Source organism: Tenrec ecaudatus, chromosome X, assembly GCF_050624435.1.
Source record: "Tenrec ecaudatus isolate mTenEca1 chromosome X, mTenEca1.hap1, whole genome shotgun sequence".
NCBI lineage: Eukaryota > Metazoa > Chordata > Mammalia > Afrosoricida > Tenrecidae > Tenrec > Tenrec ecaudatus.
The window spans coordinates 139,268,056-139,295,312 of NC_134548.1; the positions used below are offsets into that span (position 1 = coordinate 139,268,056).

Below are 27,257 nucleotides of genomic sequence, written 5' to 3' on the forward strand. Positions count from 1 at the left end.
TTCAAATGCATCAGTCTTCCTTATTCAATGTCGAACTCTCACATGCATATCATACAGTGGAAAATACCATGGCTAGGGTCAGGAGCACCTTAGTGCTTAAGTAAGATCCTTGCTTTACAATATTCCAAGTTTCTAAAGAGAACCCATGGAGAGTGGCTTTTGATCTCCATTTCTGCTCCCATGAACATTGAGTGTGTATACAAGTAAGACAAAATCCTTGAAAAACTCGATCTTTCCCCATTTATTGGACCAGTTGTGATGATGTTGGTCTTCTAAACATTGAGTTTTAATCCACACTGAATGCCACACTCGTCGAACATCATCAGCAAGTTCTTCAAGTCCTCCCCATTTTCAGCAAGCAAGACAGTGGCAACTTCATATAGCAGGTTATTAATCAGCCTCCTCAAATCCTGAACTACATTTTCCTCTTTATAAATCTAGCTTCTCTGAATGTTTTCACAACATAAAGAGTTATGTTGAATAAGTATGGTGAGAGGATACGACCCTGACACCCACCTATCCGGAATTAACTCATGCAGTACTGCCTTGTTCTGTAGACACAAGTGGCCATTGATCCATGTACAAGTTCCACATGAGCACAATGAAGTATTCTGACATCCTCATTCTTCTCAAGGCTATCCATAGTTTGCTATTATGCACACAGTTGAATACCTTGGCATAATCAATAAAACACAAGCAAACATCATTCTCTGCTTTCAGCTACAATCCATCTGAAATCAGCAATTATATCACTTTTCCCATGCCCTCCTCTGAATCCAATCTGAACCTTTGGCAACTCCCGGTTAATGTACTGATGCTACCATTGTTTGGTGATTTTCAGCAAAAATTTACTTGTATGTGATATCAATGACATTGTTTTAGAGTATGAGTATTCCGTTGGGTCACCTTTCTTTGGAATGGGCACACATATGGATCTCTTCCATTTAGTTGGCCAAGTAGCCATCTTCCAAATTTCTTGGCATAGAGGAATAGGTGCTTACTGAATTCTTCATCAGCTTGCTGAAACATTTCAACTAGTAGAGCCTTTTTTTTCACTGTGAAACCAACTTCAGTGCCTGAAGCCTATGGGGGTAAAGCCAAGCAATGGTTCGGGTTGACAGTTTGCTTTCACATGGGACACTGTGAGAGGCCCATGGGATCGGACCTGCCACAAATCCAAACCCATGCAGAAGCCTTGTTTTTAATTAATGGTTTCATTGCAACTTGAACTTCTTTTGGCACCAGAAGTCCTTGCTCATATGCTACCTCGTGAAATGGTGGAAGGTCAACCAGCTATTTTGGTACAATGTCTGTACTTTTTTTTATCTTCCTTGGATGCTTATTGATCTCATCAGTCAAGATTTTGCCCACAGACTCTTTCAAGATTGCAACTCGATTCTTGCATTTTTCCTTACTTCGTTTGACATGCTGAGTGTATTCTTCCCTTTTGTTTTATAACTCTAGGTTTTTTCTCATTTCATTTTACATTGTCTTCTTGTGCTGTCCTTTGAAACTTTTATTCAGCTGAATACAGAAATGTCTAGAAGTGGGTAGAATGTATTGTTTTTGAATGCCCTTTATTCATTAAGTACTTCATTATTCATATTTAAAATAATTTTAAATTTAAAGCATATAACAAGACTATCACTGGGGGTGGGTGGGCGGTTATTTCCCTTTTAATCTCAAAGAAGAAACATGCTCAGGTATGGAACTGTTTGCCCAACTTACCTAGCTAGGATATACAACTAAAATTTGAACAAAAAGTACCTAACTCCAAACGCGCAGTGTTTTCTACTTTACCATTTAGCCTATCTTACCACCTCTAGAAATAAATCACAAAGTACTAATAGATCAAAACTCAGATATGAACATGTGGTCTCTTTATTTCATGCTCATATATATACATAGCTATAACACACAATTTAAATTCATACAAATTCGTTCCTATTCATATGCCAATGAACATATTATTCCCTGAGGCAAAAATTTAGCAAATTCAAATCAGATGTGAAAATAGCATGACCCTGTATCTATGGTGAACATCTGTCCTGTATAGAAGATGTTTGGTTTTGTGTAGTATTTCTTATGTACACTTAAAAAATAATACATTTCCATGATCAAAGTATGCTTCCTAGATCTCCTCATAAACTGGCAGTGTCACAGAAAGCTTAACAGCATGTCTGCTGAGTTTTCTTAAATCATAAATATGGCATTTGTAATATCACTTGTCTCATTTTTATAACAAACACAAAACTCATATTTGCTGTCAGTAATCACATACCTTTAAAAATTGAACTGACAAAAGTGATGTTATTTTTCATCCAAAGTGAGAGATAGTTTTACAAGATGAGGGCAGGGAAAGTAGCTACTGAGATTGCTTGTGTACAACAAAACCTCATGGAATTTGATTCCTAGGTCTTGGGGTTTAATTCAGATAATATTTTCATGCGACCTTCCTGATAATTTTCTTAATGTATGTAGTGGTCTGTTCTATATCCTCCTTTGCAGGTGGGGTCTTTACCAGCTTGCAAACAGACAATTTGTCTCTCTTGTCTTAAAGCAACAGAAGGGAGTTGGGAATGAGAAGAGACTATAGAATGTATGAATAATTATTTCCATGCACAACTGTCCCTTTGGTATGAGACCAGAAGACCTGAATGGCTAATACTGCTGAACATTTCATTCAAAGATTCCATTGAAAGCTCCTGATCCAAAAGTGGGAAATCCAGAGCAGAATTTAAAATTCCAATGAACTCTAGATTTTCTGGAGTCAAGGAGGGTGTATGAATCACTGAAGCAATTGCTCTGAGATAATATTTAACCATTCAATAAAAAATGTCCCCTGAAGTTGTCTAAAAACCAAATAATAATTTAGCTTAACTAGGTAAAAATATCACCTCTTTTAAGAAGTATCTATGTGGGATCAAAATGACAACACTGACAAAAATAGATAGCAAACTTATGGGTAGTGAGTTGATGTTAATGGAATTGAACATCTCACAAAAGAAGAGTGCAGATGGTTTCAACACTCAGGGAATGTAACTAATGGCACTGAGCTGTAGGTATATGACAGACTGACTTTCTATGTGTTTGATATGTCTATCCTCAACAACTCAACAACAACCACAAACTTTTAAGAGCCTAAACAGCATATGCTAAGGAAATATGTCTTAGTATTAAAATTGTGTATTTTACACTAGTAAAACACACATACAGCACCTTTTTGGAATTAGTTGAGAGTGCAGTCGAAGAGAGAAATCAACAGCCATGGAAATACTTGCATATTTTAAAAATTGAACTAATTCTGATAAGATCTAATCTGGGATAATAATAAGTCTGTAGGTAAACTTTCCTATTAGAAAATGTTAATTTGTTAAATACGTTCACATGCTCTAAAATGGATTTTACGTTATGATTATTATGTCATAAATTCTTACAACGTAATATTCCTTTACAAGGCATTATCTCTCTTACTGAAATGGATATTCACTCAATTTGTCTCTCTGCAGGGTTTTCTTCTTGATTGATAACACAAAGACACAAACAAATGTGTTGCTGTCCAGGTGATGATTCTGACTCATAATGACCCTAAGAAATCCAATACAATGAACCTGTTACAATCCACAGAAGCAAAAATTCATATCACCCTCATGCACAACAGATGGTTAGTTAAAATCACTAACATTTTGATTGCTAGCCAATTACTTGACCACTACACCATCAGAATAATGAGTGGTTTAACTCTTCACATTTGAAAAGATTTTATCAATATGGGGCAATTTGGTGAATTCTTACTAAATGCAATATTCCCACAGAAGAAATGCCTTAATCGCGACCTTGCCTTGACATTCTTTACATCACTGAAAATGTTTTCTAATTTACTATTTCCCAAATCCCTGGGCGTGGGGGTTGTTACATGCTGAGTAGGTTTTGATAATGGAAGAATAAAGGAAGGAGATGGGAATGAGACAGGTCAATAAAACACAGATATCCCAGGAATGCATGTCTGGGATTACTGCATTCAGAAGACTTCAATGTCTATGATGAGTAAGAAGACGAATACTGAAAAAGAAGATAGGAAGGGAAATTAACAGCCCATACCATGCTGCCAACTCCCAAAGGATGCTATGAATAGACTCCACAGGCCCAACCCGAGCCCAAGAAGGAAAACTGAAACAAAAACATTATTCGAGCAGTAAATGACACCATCGAGGTAACATACAACTCCAGAAAACAAAATAACATGATACTAAGAATGACTAAAAATACAGTCTTCAAAATGAAGATAAAAACAGTCGTTTGTTTTTGTTTTTTTATTTCAGAGACAGATGGGAGCAGAGATAGAATGATGGGCAATCAAATGTGCTATCAGCTCTGTTTGATTCTAATGTTGACTGACTGACATGAAAATCAACCCAATGCAAACACCGCCCATGTGCACTGGATAGGAAAGTACATTTGGCACAGTAATTTATTAATTTTATTTTCTTCAAGTTATTTTCTTACTTTTGCTAGATTATTTCCAGTGAATCTGTTATTCATGGCATGAAAACTAATAATAATATGAAAGGGAAAGATATTACAATATAATTTTGGAGTAAAATATATTTTATATTTGTGTATTTTTACACTTCAAGCAGCTGACACTAAGGAAGTTCAAATTTTATGTTGATAAAGAAGTAATCTGTTACTGCATTTTAATGATTAACTGGCTTAATTTTATTTTTCTGCTTAAAAAATCAATATCTGTGGTATACAGGAAAGTGACAAGTAATCTGGGTAAATTGGCTAATTTGCTTTAGTGAATTTTTTTCTTGACCTTTTTTGAAAATCATTTAGATTGTACCACAATTCTTGTACCCGCCCTACCCGCCTCTGCTTATATACCATGAGCATTTTTGTGATATTGTGATATCTTTGAAAATAATACTTTAATATACCTTCTGCGCCTGGCAGAACACGATTCACCAACGCTCTTGGGTACTGAAGATTAGAAACACCAAAATGAAGCGTTCTGCCATTCAAACCTCCAGGTGTGTGAGTGAAGCAGTTTCAGCATACTTTTTTAAATCAGAAAACGTTATTTGTCTTCAATCTGCTTGTGAATAATTTTGATTTATTTTTATGTATTATAGGGGGAAAGTGCTTTGCTACTTACTCCATGTCCAGTGGCATGGTGACATATTATACTGTAGAGTACATTTTCTAGAAACTGTTGTATTATGCATGGAGGCAAAAGAAGATGTAAAGGGGAATACGATGTGGGATGAATTATATATGGACCATTTGAAAGCACAGGATGGTGTTTTTAAAACATGGTAATACCTTTTTACTTCACATGCCATGCACCTTGAAATTCAGAGACACATATAGTGATTTGTAAGCAATGTACTTTCTTTGGTCAAACAGGTAATTCCTTATTCATGTAGATTTGGTCAGACCAAGTTGATGCCAGTGAAATGTTCTGAATACATCTGTCACCTCATTCAATGGTGCTGAATCAGCACATTCTGCGCATAGAGTTTTCTTGAAAGTTTGTCAAAATATTACACACCAGAGGGGATATATTCACAAAGGCTGATTCAGCAAGTACAGGGATAGAAGTTAGATATTTATAGTGTTCTTTCATTGCTGGAAGGAGCCTTCCTGATGGATAAGAGGAATATTGTGCAAGTTAGCCTATGTGGAATGAGATTTGAGAGAAAGAACCTGTCTTTTCATTTTGTTCAAACTTAGCACTCTCTACAGCCTACCCATGTACTCTGTTATTCATAGCTTAGACCTTCTATGATACTTGCATTTGAATAATAATTTCTATGGTCCATAACATTTTCATATTTGTCATCTCTTTTAATGTTCTTCAAACCAGAATTAGGCTTGAAAGTCAGATATTAATAGCTAATAAAAAAAGAAGAAGCAAATCAGGTAATATGCATAATTTAGCAGAGCTGATTACTGGCAAAATGGAAATTAGCAGAGAAGACCTCAGGCTGTTTAACTTATATCCCCTGTTTTTTTTAGGTGCTGTCAAGTGGGCCCCAACTCATAGTGACTCCAGGAGCAACAGGATGAATCACGGCCTGTCTTGTGGCATTCATTTTTATTATTTATTTTAAAAATTATTTTATTGGGGGCTCATACAAATCTTACCACAATCCAACCATCCATCCATTGTGTCAAGCACATTTGTTGCCATCATCATTCTCAAAACATTTGCTTTCTACTTGAGCCCTTAATTGATCATTTTCTTTACAGTTGTGTTTAATCATTTTATTAAGTGCTCATACAACTCTTATCACAATCCATACACACATCAATTGTGTAAAGCACATTTGTACATTCATTGCCCTTATCATTCTCAAAATATTTGCACTTCACTTAAGCCCCTGGCATCTGCTCATTTTTCGCCTCCCTCCCCGCTCCCCTTTCCCTCATGAATGCTTGATAATTTATAAATTATTATTTTGTCACATCTTGCCCTGTTCGACTCCTCCCTTCACCCAATTTTCTGCTGTCCATCTCCCAAGGAGGAGGTCACATGTATATTCTTGTAATCGGTTCCCCTTTCCCTCTACGTTCCTAGTATCGCCACTCACACCACTGGTCCTGAAGGGATCATCCGCCCTGGATTCCCTGTGCTGTTTCTGGTTCCTATCTGTACCAGTGTCCATCCTCTGCTCTAGCCAGACTTGCAAGGTAGAAATGGGCTCATGATCATGATCGGGTACAATTCCCACACTGTGTCTCCGGTGTTGTCCTCTGTATAGCTATGGGTAAGTGAGGGGCCTCATGTCCCATAGTGGGGCTGGCCATTCGGTCCCCTCTGTGGATTGGCTGCTCTAATTGGGGCCATCGTTCTCCAGGCCTGATGGGCCAGGATGTGCTCCACTCTCCTCCTCCTCCTCCTCCTCCTCCTCCTCCTTCCTCAGCACCCATGTTCTCCAATCAGATAGTGTGCTCCGATCAGATATGTCCCTCCCCCTTAGCTGAAGATTCAATGCCGTCTTTTCAAATAAGTTCTTCTGGGGGGAACAGGCAGGTGTCCACTTAATAGTTGGGATTGGGGCCAGTGCCCCAGTTCTCTCCATTGGTTACCTACTCCACACTGGAATGTTGTATTCACACCTTGGGGCACTGGGTGGAAGCATGATCCCTCATTTCCTGTGGAGATATAAACAATACCCTCCCCTTGGGTGGGTTAGTGCTATTCTTAACAGTTATTTTGGATTTCATTGTGATCACTGTCCATCCATCTCCTTTGTCCTTCTGCTTTACCAAGCATGGTACACTTTCGCAGGGACTTGTCTTGGTTGATAATATGTCCAGAGTACATAATTCACAGTGTCACTGCCATTACTTCCAAGGAGCATTTGAGCTGTAAGTATTCCAAGATAATTTTGTTTGTTCTACCAGCAGACTATGATATTTTTGTTATTCATTGTCAATACCATAATTAAAATACATAGATTTGCCTGAGGTCTTCTTTATTCAATGTCCAACTTTCACATCCATATGAAACCATATGAAAATATCATGAGCTTGGTCAGATTCACCATAGTCCTAAAGATAACATTCTTGACTTCAACACCTTAAAGAACATGTGTAGCAGATGTACCCAATGTAATATGCCCTTTTGATTTCTTGACTGGTGCTTCCTTGAGAATTGATTGTGAACCCAAAAGAGAAGAAATATTTAACCACTTTGATCTTTTTTCCATTTGTCATGATGTTATCTATTTGTACTGCTGTGAAATTTTTGGCTTTCTTCATACTGAGTTGCAATCCACACTGAAAGCTGCAATCATGGCTTTTTTTCAGCGAGTGCTTCAATTTCCCCTTGTGTTTTACAAGTAAAGTTGTGTCATCTGCATATCACAAGTTGTACATAAGTCTTCCTCAAATCCAAATCCAGTTCTTCTTCATACAGCAGTTGTTCTTATAATTTACTCAGCATATGAATAGAATGCATAAAATAAAAGGTTACAACCTGGATACACACATTTCCTGAATTTAAGTCAGGAAGTATTCCCTTGTTTTGTTCAAACAATTGCCACTTGATATAAGTACAGGTTCCACATGAGCACCATTAAGTGATCTGGAATTCCAATTCTTATCAATACAATCCATAGTTTGTTAAGATCCACATAATCTAATGCTGTGGCAGAATCAATAAAACACAAGTAACCATCTTTCTGGTATTCTCTACTTTCAGCCAAGATCCATCTGAAGTCAACAATGATATCCCTTGTTCCATGTTCTCTTCTGAACTTGACCTGAATTTCTGGAAGTTCCCCATCAATGTACTGCTGCATTTTGAGTGATCAGCAAAATTTCACTTGCATGTGACTTCAATGATATTTTTGGTAAATGCTGCACTATATTGGATCATATTTCCATATAATACATGTAAATATGGATCTCTTCTAGCCAGTTGGTCATGTAGCTGTGTTCCAAATTTCTTGTCACATGTGAGCGAGTGTTTCCAGTATTTTATCAGCTTGCCGAAACATTTCAATTGGTATTCTACCAATTCCTGGTGCCTTGCCTTTTGCTTTATGCCTTCAGTGCTCTTTTGAGTTATTCCTTCATTACCATTGGTTTTTGATCATATGCTCATTTGAAATGTTGAATGTCCACTAGTTCGTTGGTATACAGTGACTCTATATATTACTTCCATCTTCTTTTTTTTCTTTCTTTTTTTACATTTTATTAGGGACTCATACAACTCTTATCATAATCCATACATATACATACATCAATTGTATAAAGCACATCCACACATTCCTTGCCCCAATCATTCTCAAAGCATTTGCTCTCCACTTAAGCCCTTTGCATCAGGTCCTCTTTTTTTTCCCCTCCCTCCCTGCTCCCCTCTCCCTCATGAGCCCTTGATAATCCACAGATTGTTATTTTGTCATATCTTGCCCTATCTGGAGTCTCCCTCCGCCCCCCTCTCTGCCGTCCCTCTCCCAGGGAGGAGGTCACATGTGGATCCTTGTAATCAGTTCCCCCTTTCCAACTCACTCACCCTCCACTCTCCCAGCATCACCCCTCACACCCTTGGTCCTGAAACTATCATCCACCCTGGATTCCCTGTGCCTCCAGCCCTCATATGTACCAGTGTACAACCTCTGCCCTATCCAGCCCTGCAAGGTAGAATTCGGATCATGGTAGTTGGGGGGAGGAAACATCCAGGATCTGGGGGAAAGCTGTGTTCTTCATCGGTACTACCTTGCACCCTGACTGACCCATCTCCTCTCCTAAACCCCTCTATGAGGGGATCTCCATTGGCGGACACTTGGGCCTTGGGTCTCCACTCTGCACTTCCCCCTTCATTCAATATGGTATATATATATATATATATATATATATATATATATATATATATATATATATATATATATATATATATTCTTCTATCTTCTTTTGATGCTTCTGCACTGTTTAATATTTGGCCCATAGTATTGTTTAATATTGCAACTAGAGGTGTGAAGTTCTTCATTTCTTTAAGCTTCAGATATGCTGATCAATTCTTCATTTATAGTTTTCTAACCCCAGGTCTTTACATATTTCACCAAAGGAATTTACTTTATCTTATTGTGCTACCTTCTGAAATATTTTGCTCAACTCTGTCTCTTTGTCATTTATTTCACTTGCTTTAATTGGTCTGCATTCAAGAGCAAGGTTCAGTCTCTTTTAACACTCATGTAGATCTTTTCTTTTGTATTTTCATTACTTTTTGCTTTCTTCATATATGATCTTGATTTCAAACCACATCTCATTTTATCTTCTGCCATTAGTGTTCAATGCATCAAATCTGTTCCTGAGATGTTGTTGAAATTCAGATGGAATAGACTGAACTTTGTAATTTGCCTCTTGTTCATTTTTTTTTAATTTTGTTGAATTTTAATCTGAACTTGCACATGAGCAAATTTTCGTCTGGTCTACAGCAGCCAATAGCTCCATTTTGGCTGCTGATAATGAACTTCTTCATTGTCTCTTCCCACAAATTTAGGTAATTTGATTTCTATATCCTCCATCCGGAGAACTCCACATGTATACCCACCATGTGTATTGTTGAAAAAGTTATGTGCAATGAAAAAGTCACTGTTCTTGAAAATCTTATGTGATTTCCAACATTGTTTCTATTACCAAAGCCATGTTTTTCAACTAATTCTCTCTTTTTGCTCGCAACTTTCACATTCCAATCGCCAATATTTGTTGATTCATGTTGCTTTCATGTGTGACCATTTTCAGACTGAAGAAGTCAATAGCATTCTTCAACATCTTCATCACTAGCATTAATATTTGGTGAATAAATTGGAATAATAGTTGTATTCATTGGATTCCCTTGCATTAGAATATATATTAATCTTAGACAGCATCGTACTTCAATATAGATTTTGAAGTGTCCTTTTTGATGATAAATGAGATGCTATTCTTCTTGAATTTTTCATTCCTGGTATAATAAACCATATTTCTATCTGAATCAAAATGACCAATACCCATTAATTTCAGCTTTGAAATGGCTAGGATCTCAATCTTTATGTATTCTATTTCATTTCTAAATATTTCCAATTTTCTTAGATTCATACTTCCTACATTCTATGTTCAAATTATTACTAGATATATGCAGATGTTTTACCCATTTAAAAACATGAATCATGGTTAGATGAAGGTCCCTTATTTACTATTTTCAATTCATCATGATTTACTCTATTTTGAAATGTTCTCAAAATGACATCTATTTGCCCCAATTCTCAAAGTGACATTTTTTTTTAACATTTCATTTGTTTACAGCAAATTTGCCCAGTGAATTATGTTCTTTTGATTTTTTAGTGTGACCTGCATGGATGTTTATTATAGAGCAAAGTAAAATGAAATCCTTGAAAATTGTAATATTTTAACCATTTACCTTTTTATTTCTCTTTTGTACAGTGACTCTGTGTAATACTTCTACTATCTTTTGATACTTCATGTGTTGTTACATATTTTGCTCACAGAATCCTTTATTGTTGAAATTCAAGTTTTGAAATTTTCCTTCAGTTATTTTTTCTTCAGAAATGACAAAGAGGGGGAAAAGTAACCCAACAGAGTGGCACATACTAGAGGGACTCCCTATAATACAGCCCAGGAGAGTTGCTTAGAGGGAAATTCAACACTGCTAGAATGCAGGAGGAGGATCATAAAGATAAGTAGGCACAGATCCACGGGGTTATGAGGGGCTGGGGCTTTTGGCTTACCTCAGTGGAAGCCAGCTGGGGCTTGACCTTGGCCCAGCCACTGTCTGCCAGAGCCATGATCATTTGGAGCCCAGCCACTGTACCTGCCAGAGCCGGGACCATTTGGAGCCTGTAGCGGGGCTTGTTCTCAACACAGCCACAGTTCCCCCCCCTCCCACCCCCCGCATGCCTCAAGACAGGGACAGGACCCTTGCAGCTTCACTGGCAGGGATCGGAGTTCAGCTACATTGTTGCTTCTGTTTATATTTCAGCTCTCTGTTCCCACACAGCCTTGGAAGGCTGCACAGGGGTGTTTTCATGGCACAGCCACAGCTTGTTTCCGCCGCCTCTGAGCAGGGACTGAACCCAAACCCTCGCAGGTCCATGGGCAGGGATCAGGGTTCCCCTACATTGCTGCATCTGTTTACATTACTGCTCTTTATCTCCCCTCCCACCACTTCTTTAAGGGCTGCTCAGCGGATTTCTCACGACTTTTCTTGCGACTCAGCTGTTGCTTGCCACTGGGACTTGCCGAGCTGCCTCGGAGCAGGGACTAAACTCTTGCAGCTCCACAGGAAGGGGGTGGGACTCATATACTTAGTTGCTTTTGCTTCGCTCCCTTCCCTATATTCCTGCACAGTCTAAACGTTCCTACAGAACACTCCCTTTGCCCTAGGGCATTTAACCCTGTACCACAGCCAGCTAGGTGAACTCCACCCTGGGTAGCTATCCCAAGGTTAGGGAAAGGCCTGCTTTACCTCCAAGGAATACTCTGCCCAACTTCTCACCAGGGAATTCCTGCCTGAGTACCTGGGGGCATAAGGCAGCTCAGCCAACACTCATCAACATTACCAGCTGTTGCAGGAACCTCTGCCAACCTCTGCATCACCAAAGCAGGAAACCCACCAGCCTTCTGGGGCACTCCCCTTATAGGTAAGCCACAGGAGGATAAAGAGTTAGGTTAATCCCATAGTAAAATTAGCTGTAGGCAGTTCGAAGAAGCATTCCTATAAATCTCCCAGAGAGAGTCAGTGCTCTTCGACTCCCTGGAAAATGGCACCTGGTCTCTCTAAAACAACCCAATGCAAACAGCCATCAGCCCAACGTCCTCAACGAAAAAACAGGAGAAACAAAAGGCCATGTCAGAAGATGTCCTGAACATAAAAACATACATAGAAGAAGCAAATATTGAGCTGCCACACAAAGAAATTCTCAATGCTGCTTGGAGTCATACAGGATATGAGGGTACAATACAGAAAAAGGATTAAACGATAGAGGAGATAAAGGCCATACACCAAAGGGAAATACAGGAGATTAGAGAGGAGATAACAAAAACCAGCAGCAGAAACACAGTCCTTGAGAATCAATTGGAGGAATCCGAGAACTGCATCAGTGACTTGGAAGACAGCCAAGCAGACTTTAATAAACATGAACAAAAATCTAATAAGATCATCAGAGAAGCTGAAGAAAACATAAGAGCTATGTCTTATGCTACGAAGTGGAATGACATTAGAATTATTGGCTTACCAGAGGAAGACACAACAAAGAAATCATTTGCAACACTAGCGAGAGAATTCTTGGAGGAAATCTTCCCTAGCCTAATGAATGAAAACCAGGCAACCATTGAGGAGGCTGAAAGAACACCAGCAAGATTGAACCCCAAGAAGAAGTCACCAAGGTACATAATAGTTAAACTATCCAACTTTGAGGAAAAGGAAAAAATCATGAGAGCAGCTAACGAAAAGCAAGCAAGCACATATAAAGGTTCCCACATAAGGAATATGCTCAGACCTATCAGCAGACACTATAAAGAAGAGGAGAGAATGGAGTAACATATTCCAAAAATTGAAGGAAAACAACGCAAATCCAAGAATACTCTACCCAGCCAAATTATTGATCAAGATAGATGGAGAAGTAAGAGTCTTGTCAGACAAGGAAAAACTCAAAGAATACATTGGAACAAACCCAACCTTACAAAAGATCCTTGCCGACTCAGTATGGGCAGAAGAACAACACTCACCAAGCAAAAATAAGAGACCGTGATATAGAACAACCTCACCCAGAGGGCAACAAAGAGAAAACCGACCCCAAGATAGCAATGACTTATGGATGGAAAGAAGTCAGGAATGATAAACACACCACACACACACACACACACACACACACACACACACACAAAACTAATGAGAAAGGAAAGTAGGAAAACTCCCAAAACAAAAGGTATAAGATGACATCACAGAGTCCGCAGATGGAGATAATAACCCTGAAAATCAATGGCCCTGACTCAGGCATTAAAAGACTGAGACTAGCAGACTGGTTTAGAAAACACAACCCATCAATTTGTTACCTACAGGAGACACATATCAAGGATACAGACAAAAATAGGCTGTGAATCAAAGGCTTGAGAAAGTACTACAAAGCAAAAAGCAATACAAAAAAAGCAGGGGTTGCAATCCAAATCTCCGAAAAAATTGACCTCAAAGTGCAAACCATGACAAGGGATAAGGTGGGACACTATGTAATGCTCAAGGGAGTCGTAAACAATGAACCACTAAGCATTGTAAAATATATATTTCCCGAATGAGAGATGAGCTGAATACATCAACCAAACACTCCAAAAGATTAAAAAAGAAATCCCAGATTCGATAATTATAGTGGGTGACTTCAACACACCACTCATTGAGAAAGATAAAGCACAGGAAAAGAAACTCACCAAAGAGACTAGAAAGCGATACACCACAATTAGACAATTTGACCTGATATTTACAGAGATTTTCATCCAAATACAAAAATTCACATTCTTTTCAAGTTCCCATGGCACATATTCGAGGACAGACCACATGTTGGGGCATAAGACAAATCTATATAAATTTAAGCACATTGAAATCATACAGACCTCTCTCTCTGATCACTGTGCCATAAGACTGGATATCAACAAAAGGAAGACAAAGAAAACAAGAGCAAACAATTGGAGGATGAATAACTCTCTACTGCAAAAGGAGTGCGTACTGGCACAGAAGAGACATGAAATTAGGAAATTTCTAGAAACCAACGAAAATGAGCACATGATGTACCAAAACTTATGGGACACAGCAAAGGCAGTCATCAGAGGAAGTTTTATAGCAATACATGCACACCTGAGAAAGGAAGAGAGACTCATGATTGATATGCTGACACAAAATTTACAACAACTAGAGCAGAGTCAGCAGGACAATCATACTAATAGCAAAAGAAGAAAAGAAATTATAAAAATCAGGGCTATACTTACCTGGCAGGAGAGATACCATGATCACGAAGGTGGTTTTTCCAGGGCGAGGCTTATCCATTGCACTCCGGATTTGCTGACCCCTGCGATTTCCCCAAATGTGGGAAACTCGACTGCATAATTTGTGGTAGTAGGGGACTGCGTTCGTGCTCTCCCCTGAAAAAAAGAAAAAAAAATCAGGGCTGAGATCCAGGAGAGGGAAAATAAGAAAACTATGGAAAAAATTAACATCGCTAAAGTTGGTTCTTTGAAAGTATTAACAAAATCGATAGACCATTGGCATACCTAACCAAAGAAAGGAGGGAACAAATTTCAATAGCAAGAATAAGGGATGAAAGAGGGGTCATTACAACAGACCCTAATGAAATCAAAAGAATAGTTACACAGTACTATGAAGGATTTTATGCCAATGAATGCAACAATTTGGAAGACATGGGGAAATTCTTGGAAAAACAATACCTCCCTAGACTATCCTCGGTGGAAGTCAAAAATCTCAACAGATCCATAGCAATAGAAGAAATAGAAAAGGTTATCAAGGGATTACCAACCAACAAAAAATTCCCCTGGACCAGATGGCTTCACTGGAGAATTCTACCAAGCATTTAGGGAAGAACTAACACCAATCCTACACAAACTCTTCCAGAATATAGGAAAAGATGGCAAACTCCCGAACTCCTTCTATGAAGCTAGCATAACTCTGATACCAAAACTGGGCAAGGATCCCACAAGAATCGAGAAATACAGACCAATATCCCTAAGGAACATTGATGCAAAAATCCTTAACAAAATACGAGCCAACAGAATACAAAAGTATATTAAAAAAATAATTCACTATGAACAAGTGGGATTCATACCAGCGATGTAGGGATGGTTCAACATAAGAAAGACCATTAATATTATTCTTCACGTTGACATGAAAAACTATAAAAACCACATGATAATATAGATAGATACAGAAAAAGCATTCGACAACATCCAACACGCATTCCTGTTTAAGACACTTGAGAGGATAGGAATGGAAGGAAAGTTCCTCAAGGCAATACAAGCTACATATGAAAAACCATCAGCCAACGTGTTAGTCAATGGAGAAAAGACTAAAACAATCCCACTTAAAAAGGGGACCAGACAAGAATGCCCCTTGTCCCACTCTTATTTAATATCGTGCTGGAGGTTTTAGTTAACAGCATAAGGCAAAGAAGAGACATCAAAGGTATTCGTCTGGGAAAGGAAGAGGTGAAATTATCGTTATTTGCAGATGATATGATTTTATACATGGAAAATCCTAAAAGTTCCACAAAGGGAGTACTGGAAACAATAGAGGACTTTGGCAGAGTGGCTGGATATAAAATCAACAAACAGAAGTCCATCGTATTGTTATACACATCGGATAAGACCACAGAAGAAGAGATTAAAAAGGTGGTACCCTTCACAATAGCCAAACACAAATTGAAATATCTAGGGATATGCCTGACTAAAAAAACAAAAGATCTAAACAGGGAAAAATAGACCACTATTACAAGAAACCAAGAACGACCTCAACAAATGGAAGGATATCCCAAGCTCGTGGATTGGAAGACTCAATATAGTTAAGATGTCAGTTCTGCCAAAAGTACTATATAAGTTTAATGCCATCCTGATACAATTACCCTCATCTTTTTTCAAAGAAATGGAAAAACTGATTAACAACTTCATATGGAGATGGAAGAAGCCCAGAATTAGCAGAGAACTCCTTAAGAAGAAGGACACCATGGGAGGGCTTGCTTTACCTGACTTTAGAACATATTATACAGCCACAGTTGTCAAAACTGCATGGTATTGATACAATGACAGATACTCAGACCAATGGAAAAGAACTGAAAACCCAGAAATAAAGTCATCAGAATACAGACAACTGATCTTTGATAAGGGCCCAAAATATCAAATGGGAAGCAGATGCCCTCTTTAACTTCTGGTGCTGGAAAAAAATTGATATTTACCTGCAGAAAATTGAAGCAAGACCCTTATCTCACTCCATGGAGAAGAATAAACTCAAGGTAGATCATAGAACTTGATGTTAAACCCCAAACTATTAGGGCCATCAATGAGCGAATTGGGTCCAACTTGAGAACTTGGGCACAGGGAATACATAGGCTATCAGAAATAGGGAAAGACACAAACACAGAGGAGGCACAAATTGACAAATGGGATATACTGTAGATAAAACACCTGTGTACATTGAAAGAATTCAACAAGAGAGTAATAAGAGAGTCCATGGACTTGGAAAATATCTTTAGCAATGACACATCAGACAAAGGCCTTATTATTAAAATCTACAATACTCTGCTAGCTTCCAAAAAGAAAAATACTAATAGCCCACTTGAGCGGTGGGCAAAGGACTTGAACAGAAGTTTCACAGGGGCAAAAATCCGAAATGCCAACAAACATGAGAAAATGTTCCCAATCTTTATCCATAAGAGAAATGCAAATTAAAACAACAATGGGGTACTAGGTAACAACCTCAAAGGTAGTCCAATTCAAAAAAATCAGAAAGTAACAAATGTTGGAGGGGCTGTGGGGAGACAGGGACTCTCATCCACTGCTGATGGACCTGTAAGTATGTACAGCCACTATGGAAATCAATCTGATGATATCTAAAACAGATGGAAATAGAGTTACCATATGACCCAGCAATCCCCCTACTGGGCATATACCCAGAAGAGGCAAGAAACAAACTAAGGCTAGACATCTGTGTTCCAATGTTCATTGCGGCACAGTTCACAGTTGCAATGAGCTGGAAGCAACCCAAATTTCCATCAACTGATGATTAGATTAAAATACTGTTGTAGGTACATACAGTGGAGTACTATGCATCACTAAAAAGCAGTTATGATGTATGAAGCACAAAGCGACATGGCAAGAACTGAAGGAAATCATGCTAAGCGGAGTAAGTCAGGCACAAAAGGACAAGTACATCATGAGCCCGCTGAGGTAAGTATTAAAAAAAAGAATGCAAAAAGGGCTTAGGGAAAAAGCTATTGGATACAAACATTCTTGGGGTGAGGCCTGTGTAGTATGGTAGAGACCAGATCAAATTCAGGGATGCACATGGTAGACAACTGGGGAGGAAGTGGGGAAAGGGAAAAAAAGGATGAATATAAGGAAGAAAAGGGGAGTGCGGACATGGGGCTCTAACCCACCCAAGGGGAGGGTATTGTTTATATCTCCACAGGGAAAGAGAGACCAGACTTCAATCCATTGCCCCAAGACGTGAATGCAACATTCCAGCGTGGAGTAGTGAACCAGTGGAGAGGTCTGGGAGGCTGGGCCCAGTACCAAATATTAAGTGGGTGCTTGCTCCTCCCCCAAGAAGAATTCGTTTCAAAGGATGACATTGATTCTGCAGCTCCGGGAGAGGGACATATCTGATGGGAGCACATGGGAACAGATGAAGGGGGAGGAGAAAAGGGTGGAGCACATCCTGGCCCACCAGGCCCTGAGGATGATGACCCCAATTAGAGCAGCCAGTCCACAGAGAGGACCACATGGCCAGCTCCACTATGAGACATGACGTCCCTCACTGACCCATGGCACTGCAGGGGACAGCACCAGAGACACATTGTGGGAATTGTGACTGAGCTGATGCCACCACACCGAGGCAAATAATTGGGGGAGTACAGCAGAACAACAAGGGAATGGAGCGGCAAGGTCCTCAGGGAATTCTGGACTTTGGGGCCAGGGCGTGGGTGACCCAACAGACTGAACTGGAAAACAGTCCTAAAGGCCAACAAATGATCCTTGAAATAACTACAAGCTTTTCTTTCTTGATTTTTTTTGGTACTCTGTCAGTGGTTTGTTGTTGTTGTATCCTGTTGCTTGGTTTTCCTCTGTTTTTGTGCAGGTTATTATCTCCACTGGTCTGTGTAAATAAGACAGGCTGGATGAACTATCTGGAGGAAAAACAATGGGACCAGCACCTCCGGGGGGACATGAGAAAGGGGGTGGTGGGGGTAAGGAAATGGTCTTAACAAACCCAGGGACAAGGGAACAATAAGGGATCCAAATTGGTGGTGAGGTGCGAGTGGCAGACCTGGTAGGGAATGATCAAGGTTAAGGTAACGAAGAGGTATAGCTGTAACCTAGGTGGGGATGGAGCATGATAGTGAGACAGTAGGAAAGTCAAGGGAAATAGAGGAAAGAGCTAGGAGGCAAAGGGCATTAATACAGGTCTAGACAAAGACATGCACATATGAGGATGGTGAAATAGATCTATGTGCCTATATTTATTGGTTTAGTATTAAGGTGGTTGAAGGACCTTGGGCCTCTACTCAACCACTCCCTCAATGCATGAATAGGTTCTTCTATTAAATTGACATTCTGTGATGCTCACCCTCGCAACACCACCGCTGAAGGCAAAGTGGGTGAACAAGCAAATGTGTTGAAGAAAGCTGATGGTGCCCGGCTATCAAAAGAGATAGTGTCTGGGATCTTAAAGACTTGAAGATAAACAAGCAGCCATCTAGCTCAGAAGCAACAAAGCCCACATGGAAGAACACACCAGCCTGTGTGATCACGTAGTTCTGAAGGGATCAGTTATCAGGCATCAAAGATAAAAAAATCATATCATTGGGTGCACACCTCCATGATAAGATTGCCGAAGACAAACGGGTGCATAAGCAAATATGGCGAAGAAAGCTGATGGTGCCCGGCTATCAAAAGAGTTAGTGCCAGTGGTCTTAAAGGCTTGAAGGTGAACAACCAGCCATCTAGCTCAGAAGCAACAAAGCCCAAATGGAAGAAGCACACAATCTGTGCAATCACGAGGTGTCGAAGTGATCAAGTATAAGGCATCATCAGAAAAAAAAAAACTTACCATAGTGAATGCAGGGGGAAGTGGAGACGCAAAGCCCGTTTGTCGGCCTCTGGAGATCCCCTTGCAGAGGGGTGTAGGGGAGGAGATGAGTCAGTCAGGGTGCGATGTAGCACCGATAAAGAAGACAGCTTTCCTTCCGTTCATAAATGCTTCCTCCCCCCCAACTACCATGAACTGAATTCTACCTTGCAAATTTGAATAGAGCAGAGGATGTACACTGATGCAGAAAGGAGATGGAGGCACAGAGAATCCAAGGCAGACGATACCTTCAGGACCAGGGGTGTGAGGGGCGATACTTGGAGTGTAGAGTGTGAGTGGATTGGAAAGAGGGAACCGATTACAAGGATCTACATGTGACTTCCTCCCTGGGGGACCGAGAACAGAAAAGGAGGGTGGAGGGAGACACCAGACAGGGCAAGATATGACGAAATAATAATTTATAAATTATCAAGGGGGCATGTGGAGGGGTGAGTGGGGAAGGAGGCGAAAAAAAAGAGGACTTGTTGCAAATGGATTGTGAAAAGAGTTGTAATAAAATGTTAAAAAAGAAACGACACAGAGGTTTCTCTCTTCTGCTTTTCTAACCCTACATTTGTAAATATCACTAAAATACTATAATTTGTCTTCTAGAACCACCCTTTAAAATATTGGGGGTTTTCCCCCATCATTGATTTCATTAACATTAGCTTCTTAATGCTGTGTTAGTCTAGGTACATTAGAAAAACAAATCCATAGAATCTCATGTAAAAGAGAGTTTTATATGAAGGTTAAGTGCCCATCAAGAAAACATCCCAACCCAATGGTGCCCAAGCCCACAAATCCAACATTAACTCATTAATCCATATGTCCAACACCAATCCATAAAGTCCTCCTCCATCTCACAAAACACACACTATGATGCCGACTGCAGGAAGAAAACCGAGTCAGTGAATGTATGAGCATCTCAGCACTGGCAGGGGTCTCTAGACAGGTGCCTCAGCACCCAAGGCTGCATTGGGGAAGGTCCATGTGGCTTTTCCTTATGGATGTCTTGAAAGAACTGTGCCTTGCAAGGAACTGGCTAAGGCAGCTGCAACCTGGTCCGACCATCAAAACCAAGAGACCTGAGAACTAGTAAGTCAAGGCTCACTGAGCCATTTTTTCCTCCATCCTTCAGTTAACCCCACATGTGTTTATCGGTCAGGTTGACACAATAAACTAACTAACTCAATCCACCCCTTGTCAACCTGACACCTATATATAATTCTTTACCCTCACAGTTGCAATTAAGTAACACCTACACCTTAATCCTATAATTCTGTGAATTTGTTCCCCCACCTATGAAAGTTTGTAAGCCAATCACTTCATGCCATTCTACCCCCCTCAATTTTGGGTATCCAATTTATATACTGCCCACTTACATCAACCCAGTGCTCAGAGGAGAAAGTCATATTTTTTGTGTGTGAAGAATCTTCATTCCAGTTGGAACCTTGTGAAGTCCACATCCAAAAGCAAAGTCAAATCCGGACAGGCCAACCATGAAGTCAGCAACAATATGCACCAGTTCACAGGCTCAAATATCTCCATCTGGTTGGGTTCTGGTCAACTCAATGTGGCTGCCTCACTTAGCTTCCCCAGGGTGCTCATTGGTTGCCTTGCTTTTAGACCATGGGCTCTCACAAATACTCAACAAGCCTAGCCCCTTAGTAAAAATAAGACAAGCCTTGCAGGGTGGAGGAGTGGGGAATGTGGCAAGAGCAAAGCCAATGTCACCCTCTGATGTTGGAACAATGTGTGGAATAGCTACAATTTCTCATTACTAGGACAGCATAACTCTGAATTTTTCTGCTCACATTGTTTCCAGCAGATGCCCAGGCTACGTCGGAAGGCTTGGCAGAAAGTTTTGCCTAGCAACTGTTTTAAGCTAGTGATTTCCACAACCTTGCATTCAAGCATCCCAAAGCCAAAGTGAAATTAAATTAACTTGACCCTTAAAAATTACATTTGCAATAAGGAGAACTAAAGACCATAAAATGAAGATAGCACAACAAAATGGAAATCAAATTAAGAGACTGTCCTGGGGACCTTTAATGTGAGGAGGACCTTTTATGCCTTTGGGTGTTGTTAAATCATTCAGTTCATTTCACACTGACTTACTTTTGATGCGGTCTAGGATGAAATGCACTTCATTGCTCCTATGCATAATTAATATAATTCTGTAGTCTTCATCAGATAGGTCACCTCTCAATGTGAAGTGACTGTTTGTTTCCTGAGTTTCCTCTCATAGTAGACCCTCAAAACATAGAGGAGTGAATGAATCTAGAAATGAGTTTCTGAAAACCTACAATAAGTGCTACCCCTTTCATGACGCTCACGTTTTTTAATATACCATTCACTCATTCTTCAATTAATTGAGTCATTCATCCATTTTCCCATTCATGCAATAACCATGTATTATTTTTTGCCAGTCACCTGAGTGTTTATTGACATCAAGCACTGTACTAGGCACTAGAAAAAAAGAAGGTCCATATCTGCATATGAGTCAAATGAGATCATTTAGTATGCTCATAGATAGAGTAAATTACAGTATAACAGAAAGGTTACAAACATTTTTTTCATTTATACAGGGTACACAATTTCCCATTTTAAAATACTTTTGATGAGAATAGCATTCACGCCATAAAATACATTCAGTTAGTATGAAAGGCATTATAATAAAAAGTTATATTCAGTCTCTTTACAGAGATAAACTAGTTATTCCAAGGAAAGCCTATCACTTTCACAATCTCTTATCATTATTTGCAGAAGTTTTTTATGCATACACACATGTACACATATTACATTATGCCCAGTCATCTGTATATTGCTTTTTCAACTTAGAATATTTTGGGAATCTATCCATCTCAACACCCACTTCTCACTCCCTTTAATAGCTAAGTGGCCCTTCATTGAATGAATGCAGCCACATTCACTTAACCATCTTCCTTCTGATGTACATTTTTGTAGTTTGCTGGCAATTGTTATTGCAGAACACGCAAACAATCTTGTTGTAAAGAGCTTTTCATTTATCCTTGTGAATCTGCATTCCTCCTAGCAGTACAGGTCTTACATTAGCAATTATTCAATTTTTTTACTTTGAAAATAATTTCCCAATTGTCTTTCAAAAATGAGGTTCATTTCAGTGTTATTGAGTTCTATGAAAGCCTAGAAGTGGAGCAATTAATTTGGCCTGGGAGATTAGGGCACTTTTTTTCCCTCCAAAGGTGGAAGTGTAGCAAAGAATGAAATCACTAGGCAGAGAAGATGCATATGAAAATTTAAGTGGAGGGAACCAAGTTGTGGTGGTTAGATTCTATGACAACTTTCACTTCTGGGGAATAAAGTCCAGCTTGATGATGCCTCCTGGGAGGTATGGCCTTTTCATAAGAGAGGCTCGTACCTTGTAGAGGGCCTTCTTCATGTTCATTGACCTATGTGATCAAGCATCCTGCCTTTCTCCAAGAATCAGTCCCTCCTGATTACATGTCCAAGAAAATAAGCCGACATTCCACCATCCTTGCAGCTAAGGAGCAGTCTGCCAGTATTTCTTCAAATGCAGCTTTGGTTTTTTGTTTTTCCATCTGGCAGGGCATGGGAGAGTCAATATACCTTAATGACACAATATTTAAATGGTTTTCTTTTGGTCATCATTATTCATTGTTCAACTTTCTTATGCACATGAGGTTATTGCAAAAACACCTTGGCATGGTTCAGACATACTTCGGGCCTCGCGACGACATCTTTGTTATTTTTAAAGACCTTAAAGAAGTCTTTTGCAGAAGATTTACTCAATGAAATATGACCTTTGATTTATTGACTGCTGCTTCCATACTGATTGTGGATCAGAGTAAAATTAAATTATTGACGATAATATTTTAACCATTTTTCATGATCCAGTAGCAAAAATTAATCAAACACAGTCCTCACTGTCATCACCTTGATTCAAACTGATATCGACCCTATGTGAGACACTAGAACTATCCCCTTTGGATTTTCTGAGGGTGTAAATCTTTATGGGAACAGAAAGTCTCATCTTCATCCCACAAAACAACTGCTACTTTTGAACTTCTGGATTTTAAGTTAATCCAATATGTAGAAAGGATTTCTGTTTGCTTTTTGTTGAGGTACATCTGCACTGTAGCTTTGGATCTTCCTCAGTCAGTGTCTCAAATCCTTGTGTTAAGTTAGGTTGACTAGAGAAACAAATCCAATGATACTCAATGTATGAATAAGAAAGGGCTTTATATTAAAAAGTAATTATATATCAATACAGCAACCCATCCCAGTCCAACTGAAGTACATAAGCCATATAATAGTCAATAACCCCTCTTCTCACTCAGGCAGTCACATGCAGTGGCACAGAATGTGGGAGGATGACAGGGAGGTAGGCGCAGGGTCATGTGGATCCGAGGTCGGAGGAAACATGGCAGGGCACCAGCAACACTCAGGTTGGCCACTGGCGTCCAGCAATCAGAAAAGTGGAATGGCAGAGTGAGAAGGAGGTTCACAAGTCCTCTTTATGAGAGGCCACATCGCCAAAGAAACATCAGGCTGTGACTTGGTTGACAGTTTTGACTCCACCTCTAGCCAGGAGTGTCTAGATGACATAAAATCATCTAACTCCCATAGTGCTCTTCACATTCAGCAAACAAGGTCGGTCGCGTCATCTTCATATCACAGGATGTTAGAGTCCTCCTTCAATACTAAGGGCATCCTCGTCATCATACATTCCTTCTTCTCATGTTACTTTCATAGTATACAGTTTGAAAATGTAGGTGAAATGACACACCCTGACACAGATTTTTCCTGATATTAATCCATGCAGTTGGAAGAACTACCTTTCAGTTTATGAACAGGTACCATGTGAACACAATGAAGTGCTCTGTACTCTCCATTCTCTGCAATGTTATGTTATCCATAACATGTTGTGATCCACACATATTCAATAACAAGCATGCAAGCAACTTTCGGGGGGGGGGGTTTCCTGCTGTCAGCTATGGTCCATCTGACATCAGCAATCTTTTCTTGGCACTTTCTCCCTCCAGCATAGACTTTGACTGCAGATGCTTCCTTTTTGATGCACTACTGGAACAATTAAAAAAAATAATCTTCATTATAATTTACTTGTGTATTATATTAATAATGTTTGATAATCTCTGCATTATGTTGGTTTACCTTTCTTTGAAATGAGAGCAAATATAGATCTCTTCCAGTCAGCTAGTATGTCGCTGTCTTTCAAATTTCTTAGCACTTACAAGTGCATGGTTCCCGTGTGGCGGTTGTTTTTTGAAACATTTCAAGTGGTATTTCATGAATTCCTGTTCTCTTATTTCACCAATATATTCAATGCAGGTTGCCTTTCATTCTTGATTATCATATTCTACCTTCAACCATTCACCAACTCTTTCAAATACAGTGAGTCTTTTTATTCCCTCCATCTTTTGTTGACACTTTCCATATTGTTTGATATTTTGCCCATTGAGGTATGCAGTATTGTAGCATTAGGAATGAAGCTTTCCTTCAGTTATTTTTCATCATGAGAAATGTCATGCATGCTTTCCTCTTTTATTTTTCTAGTTCTAGGTTTTTGCATATTTCGATACAATTATTTTTCTTTGTCTTCTTGAGTCCTTTTGAAACTTTCTGTTCAACTGTCTCATGTCATCATTTCTTGCATCTGCATTCACTCCTCTACAGCCAAGAGCAATTTTCAGAATTTGTTTTAACATTCATTTTTACCTTTTCTTTTTAATGACCTTTTGTTTTTTATTATATGAGTTCTTTTATGTCAAAAATATTAAACAAGAAAACAAATATATTAAACATTTCCTTGCAGTTCATTCCATCTACAAATGTCAGTATTCATTCTAAGGAAATTTCTCTCTGGCCTATAGTTGCTTTTCATAAAGGGATTCATCTGTTCCTATGTCTTCTCATTTTAGATCAAATGTGTTCAAGGACCACTGTGAGCCCAGGGACAGAGATCGTTAAATATCAACAAATTAACAATTAGAAGTCTTTTATATAAAAAGTTAAAAAAGAGAAACAACAACAAAATGCTCTGGTAGTAGATGAGATCCCCCTACACTTCATCGTGTCTTTGTGCTAATCAACTTTAAGAACGGAAATGTGCTGTTGGTAGTTGCCATCGAGTTGGCTTCAATTCATGATGCCCTCACGTGTACAAAGTAGAAATGTGCTCCATATGGTTTACAAAACTGTGCTCTTTTGAGATCAGATGGCCAGGTTTTTTAGTTTTCTGAAGTGGCTCTGAGTGGATTGAGCTCTAACCAGAAGCTTCATATATCTATATATTTTTTCCAGGTGTTTCTTCTCATTTTGAGTTGTGCCACATCAGTAAACTTTGCCCCATTTATATAATTAAGATCAACTTTGCTTTGAGGATACCATGGACTTTTCGAAGAGACAATGTATTTTTTGTTTCCCATGAGCTCTTTGAAGGTCCCTCTATATAAGGGTAAGTCTAAATGAATTACTATAATATCAGAGGAAACCTTTTTAAACAAAATATCAAAATGTTAAGGGAACATTTCTCAATATATCTATATACATCAGCAGTTAAATAACTTTGTGTTCTTCAATATACATAATTTTAATACTGTAATTTTGGCATTCTCAAAGGACTCAGTGTGCCTTCGAAATGTTCTTTGAGTTTGGGGAATAAAAACAACCCTGAAGCGGGGAGCTTTGGGCTGCAGCTAGATGGGGTAATATTTGCTAAGACAATTCTTTAGGGTAGTCGTTGTTACCCTATAAGAATGAGCAAGTTAAAAAGTTATAATCGGGAGGGTGGGATCCTCAGCACAACTTTTTGGCCTTTTTTTCACCAATGAAGCCTTTAAGTTTTTAAAAGATTCTTCCTGATAAGCTCCTATGATCTCTTTATGCCTGTTGAGAAACTCTATCAAGGTCACTCACTTGGAATCCAAAAAAGCAATTGCCATGACCATCTGAGCTGCTTTCTCTCTTGACCTTAACTGGTGCAGATGATGTCCCAGCAAGCCACTCTTTTGCTTCGCCTTTGTTCCTAAAAGTGTTATCATTAGCTTCGATATTGCTCAAAATATTGATGGAAAGCAAATCTTTCTGACACTTACCTAGCTGAAAGCTTTCGATAGCCAAATTATCCTCTTAATATTGAAAATGCCATATGAGATCATTACTGCAGTAGCTGTTGCATCAATGGTAATTCTATAGGCTTCTTCCACTGCCGTCTGGACTGTGGCTAGAGTATCTTCATTCATCAAGGCTCGGGGGCGTCTTTCTCGTACTTCATCTCTGAGGTCTTTCTTACATTTCTCGAAATACGTGATCCATCTAAAATTGGATTTTATGGGGAAGTATCCCCAGAAACTTGTTGAAAAGCTTCAATGATTTAGAAAAATAACTACTTGAGTTTTGTAAAATTTCTGATATTTAGTCCTGACCTCAAAATCTCTTTTCCATGGCACAAAAATTATCCCTTTTTGAAGGCATTCTATAAAGAGCGAGAGCAATGTATTACTGAGAGAACTGGTCTGCAGCCATCCATCACACTCACAGAGATGTTTAAATACTTTCAATTTTTGAAGAGTCCAGTTTGTTTATATGAACTAGAGCTATATTGCAATACTTTTTGACTTAATCTTGTGTGCATGCCTATTTTTTTTAACGTTTTATTAGGGGCTCATACAACTCTTATCACAGTCCATACACATACATACATCAATTGTATAAAGCACATCCGCACATTCTTTGCCCCAATCATTTTCTTTTCTTTCTTTCTTTTCCCTTTTCTTTTTTTACATTTTATTAGGGACTCATACAACTCCTATCACAATCCACACATACACATACATCAATTGTATAAAGCACATCCACACATTCCCTGCCCCAATAATTC

At 39.1% G+C, this 27,257-nt stretch overlaps 2 non-coding genes across 2 annotated transcripts; one reads left to right on the forward strand and one right to left on the reverse strand.

Annotated features, from left to right (window-relative positions):
• Nucleotides 1–1,053: 1,053 nt before the first annotated feature.
• On the reverse strand, nt 1,054–1,188 carry LOC142435404 (small nucleolar RNA SNORA42/SNORA80 family). The gene has a single exon (XR_012781466.1). It is a non-coding gene; the product is annotated as a small nucleolar RNA SNORA42/SNORA80 family (small nucleolar RNA).
• Nucleotides 1,189–14,482: 13,294 nt separating this feature from the next.
• Nucleotides 14,483–14,646, forward strand: LOC142435342 (U1 spliceosomal RNA). Its single transcript, XR_012781414.1, has one exon. It is a non-coding gene; the product is annotated as a U1 spliceosomal RNA (small nuclear RNA).
• The last annotated feature ends 12,611 nt before the right edge of the window (nt 14,647–27,257 follow it).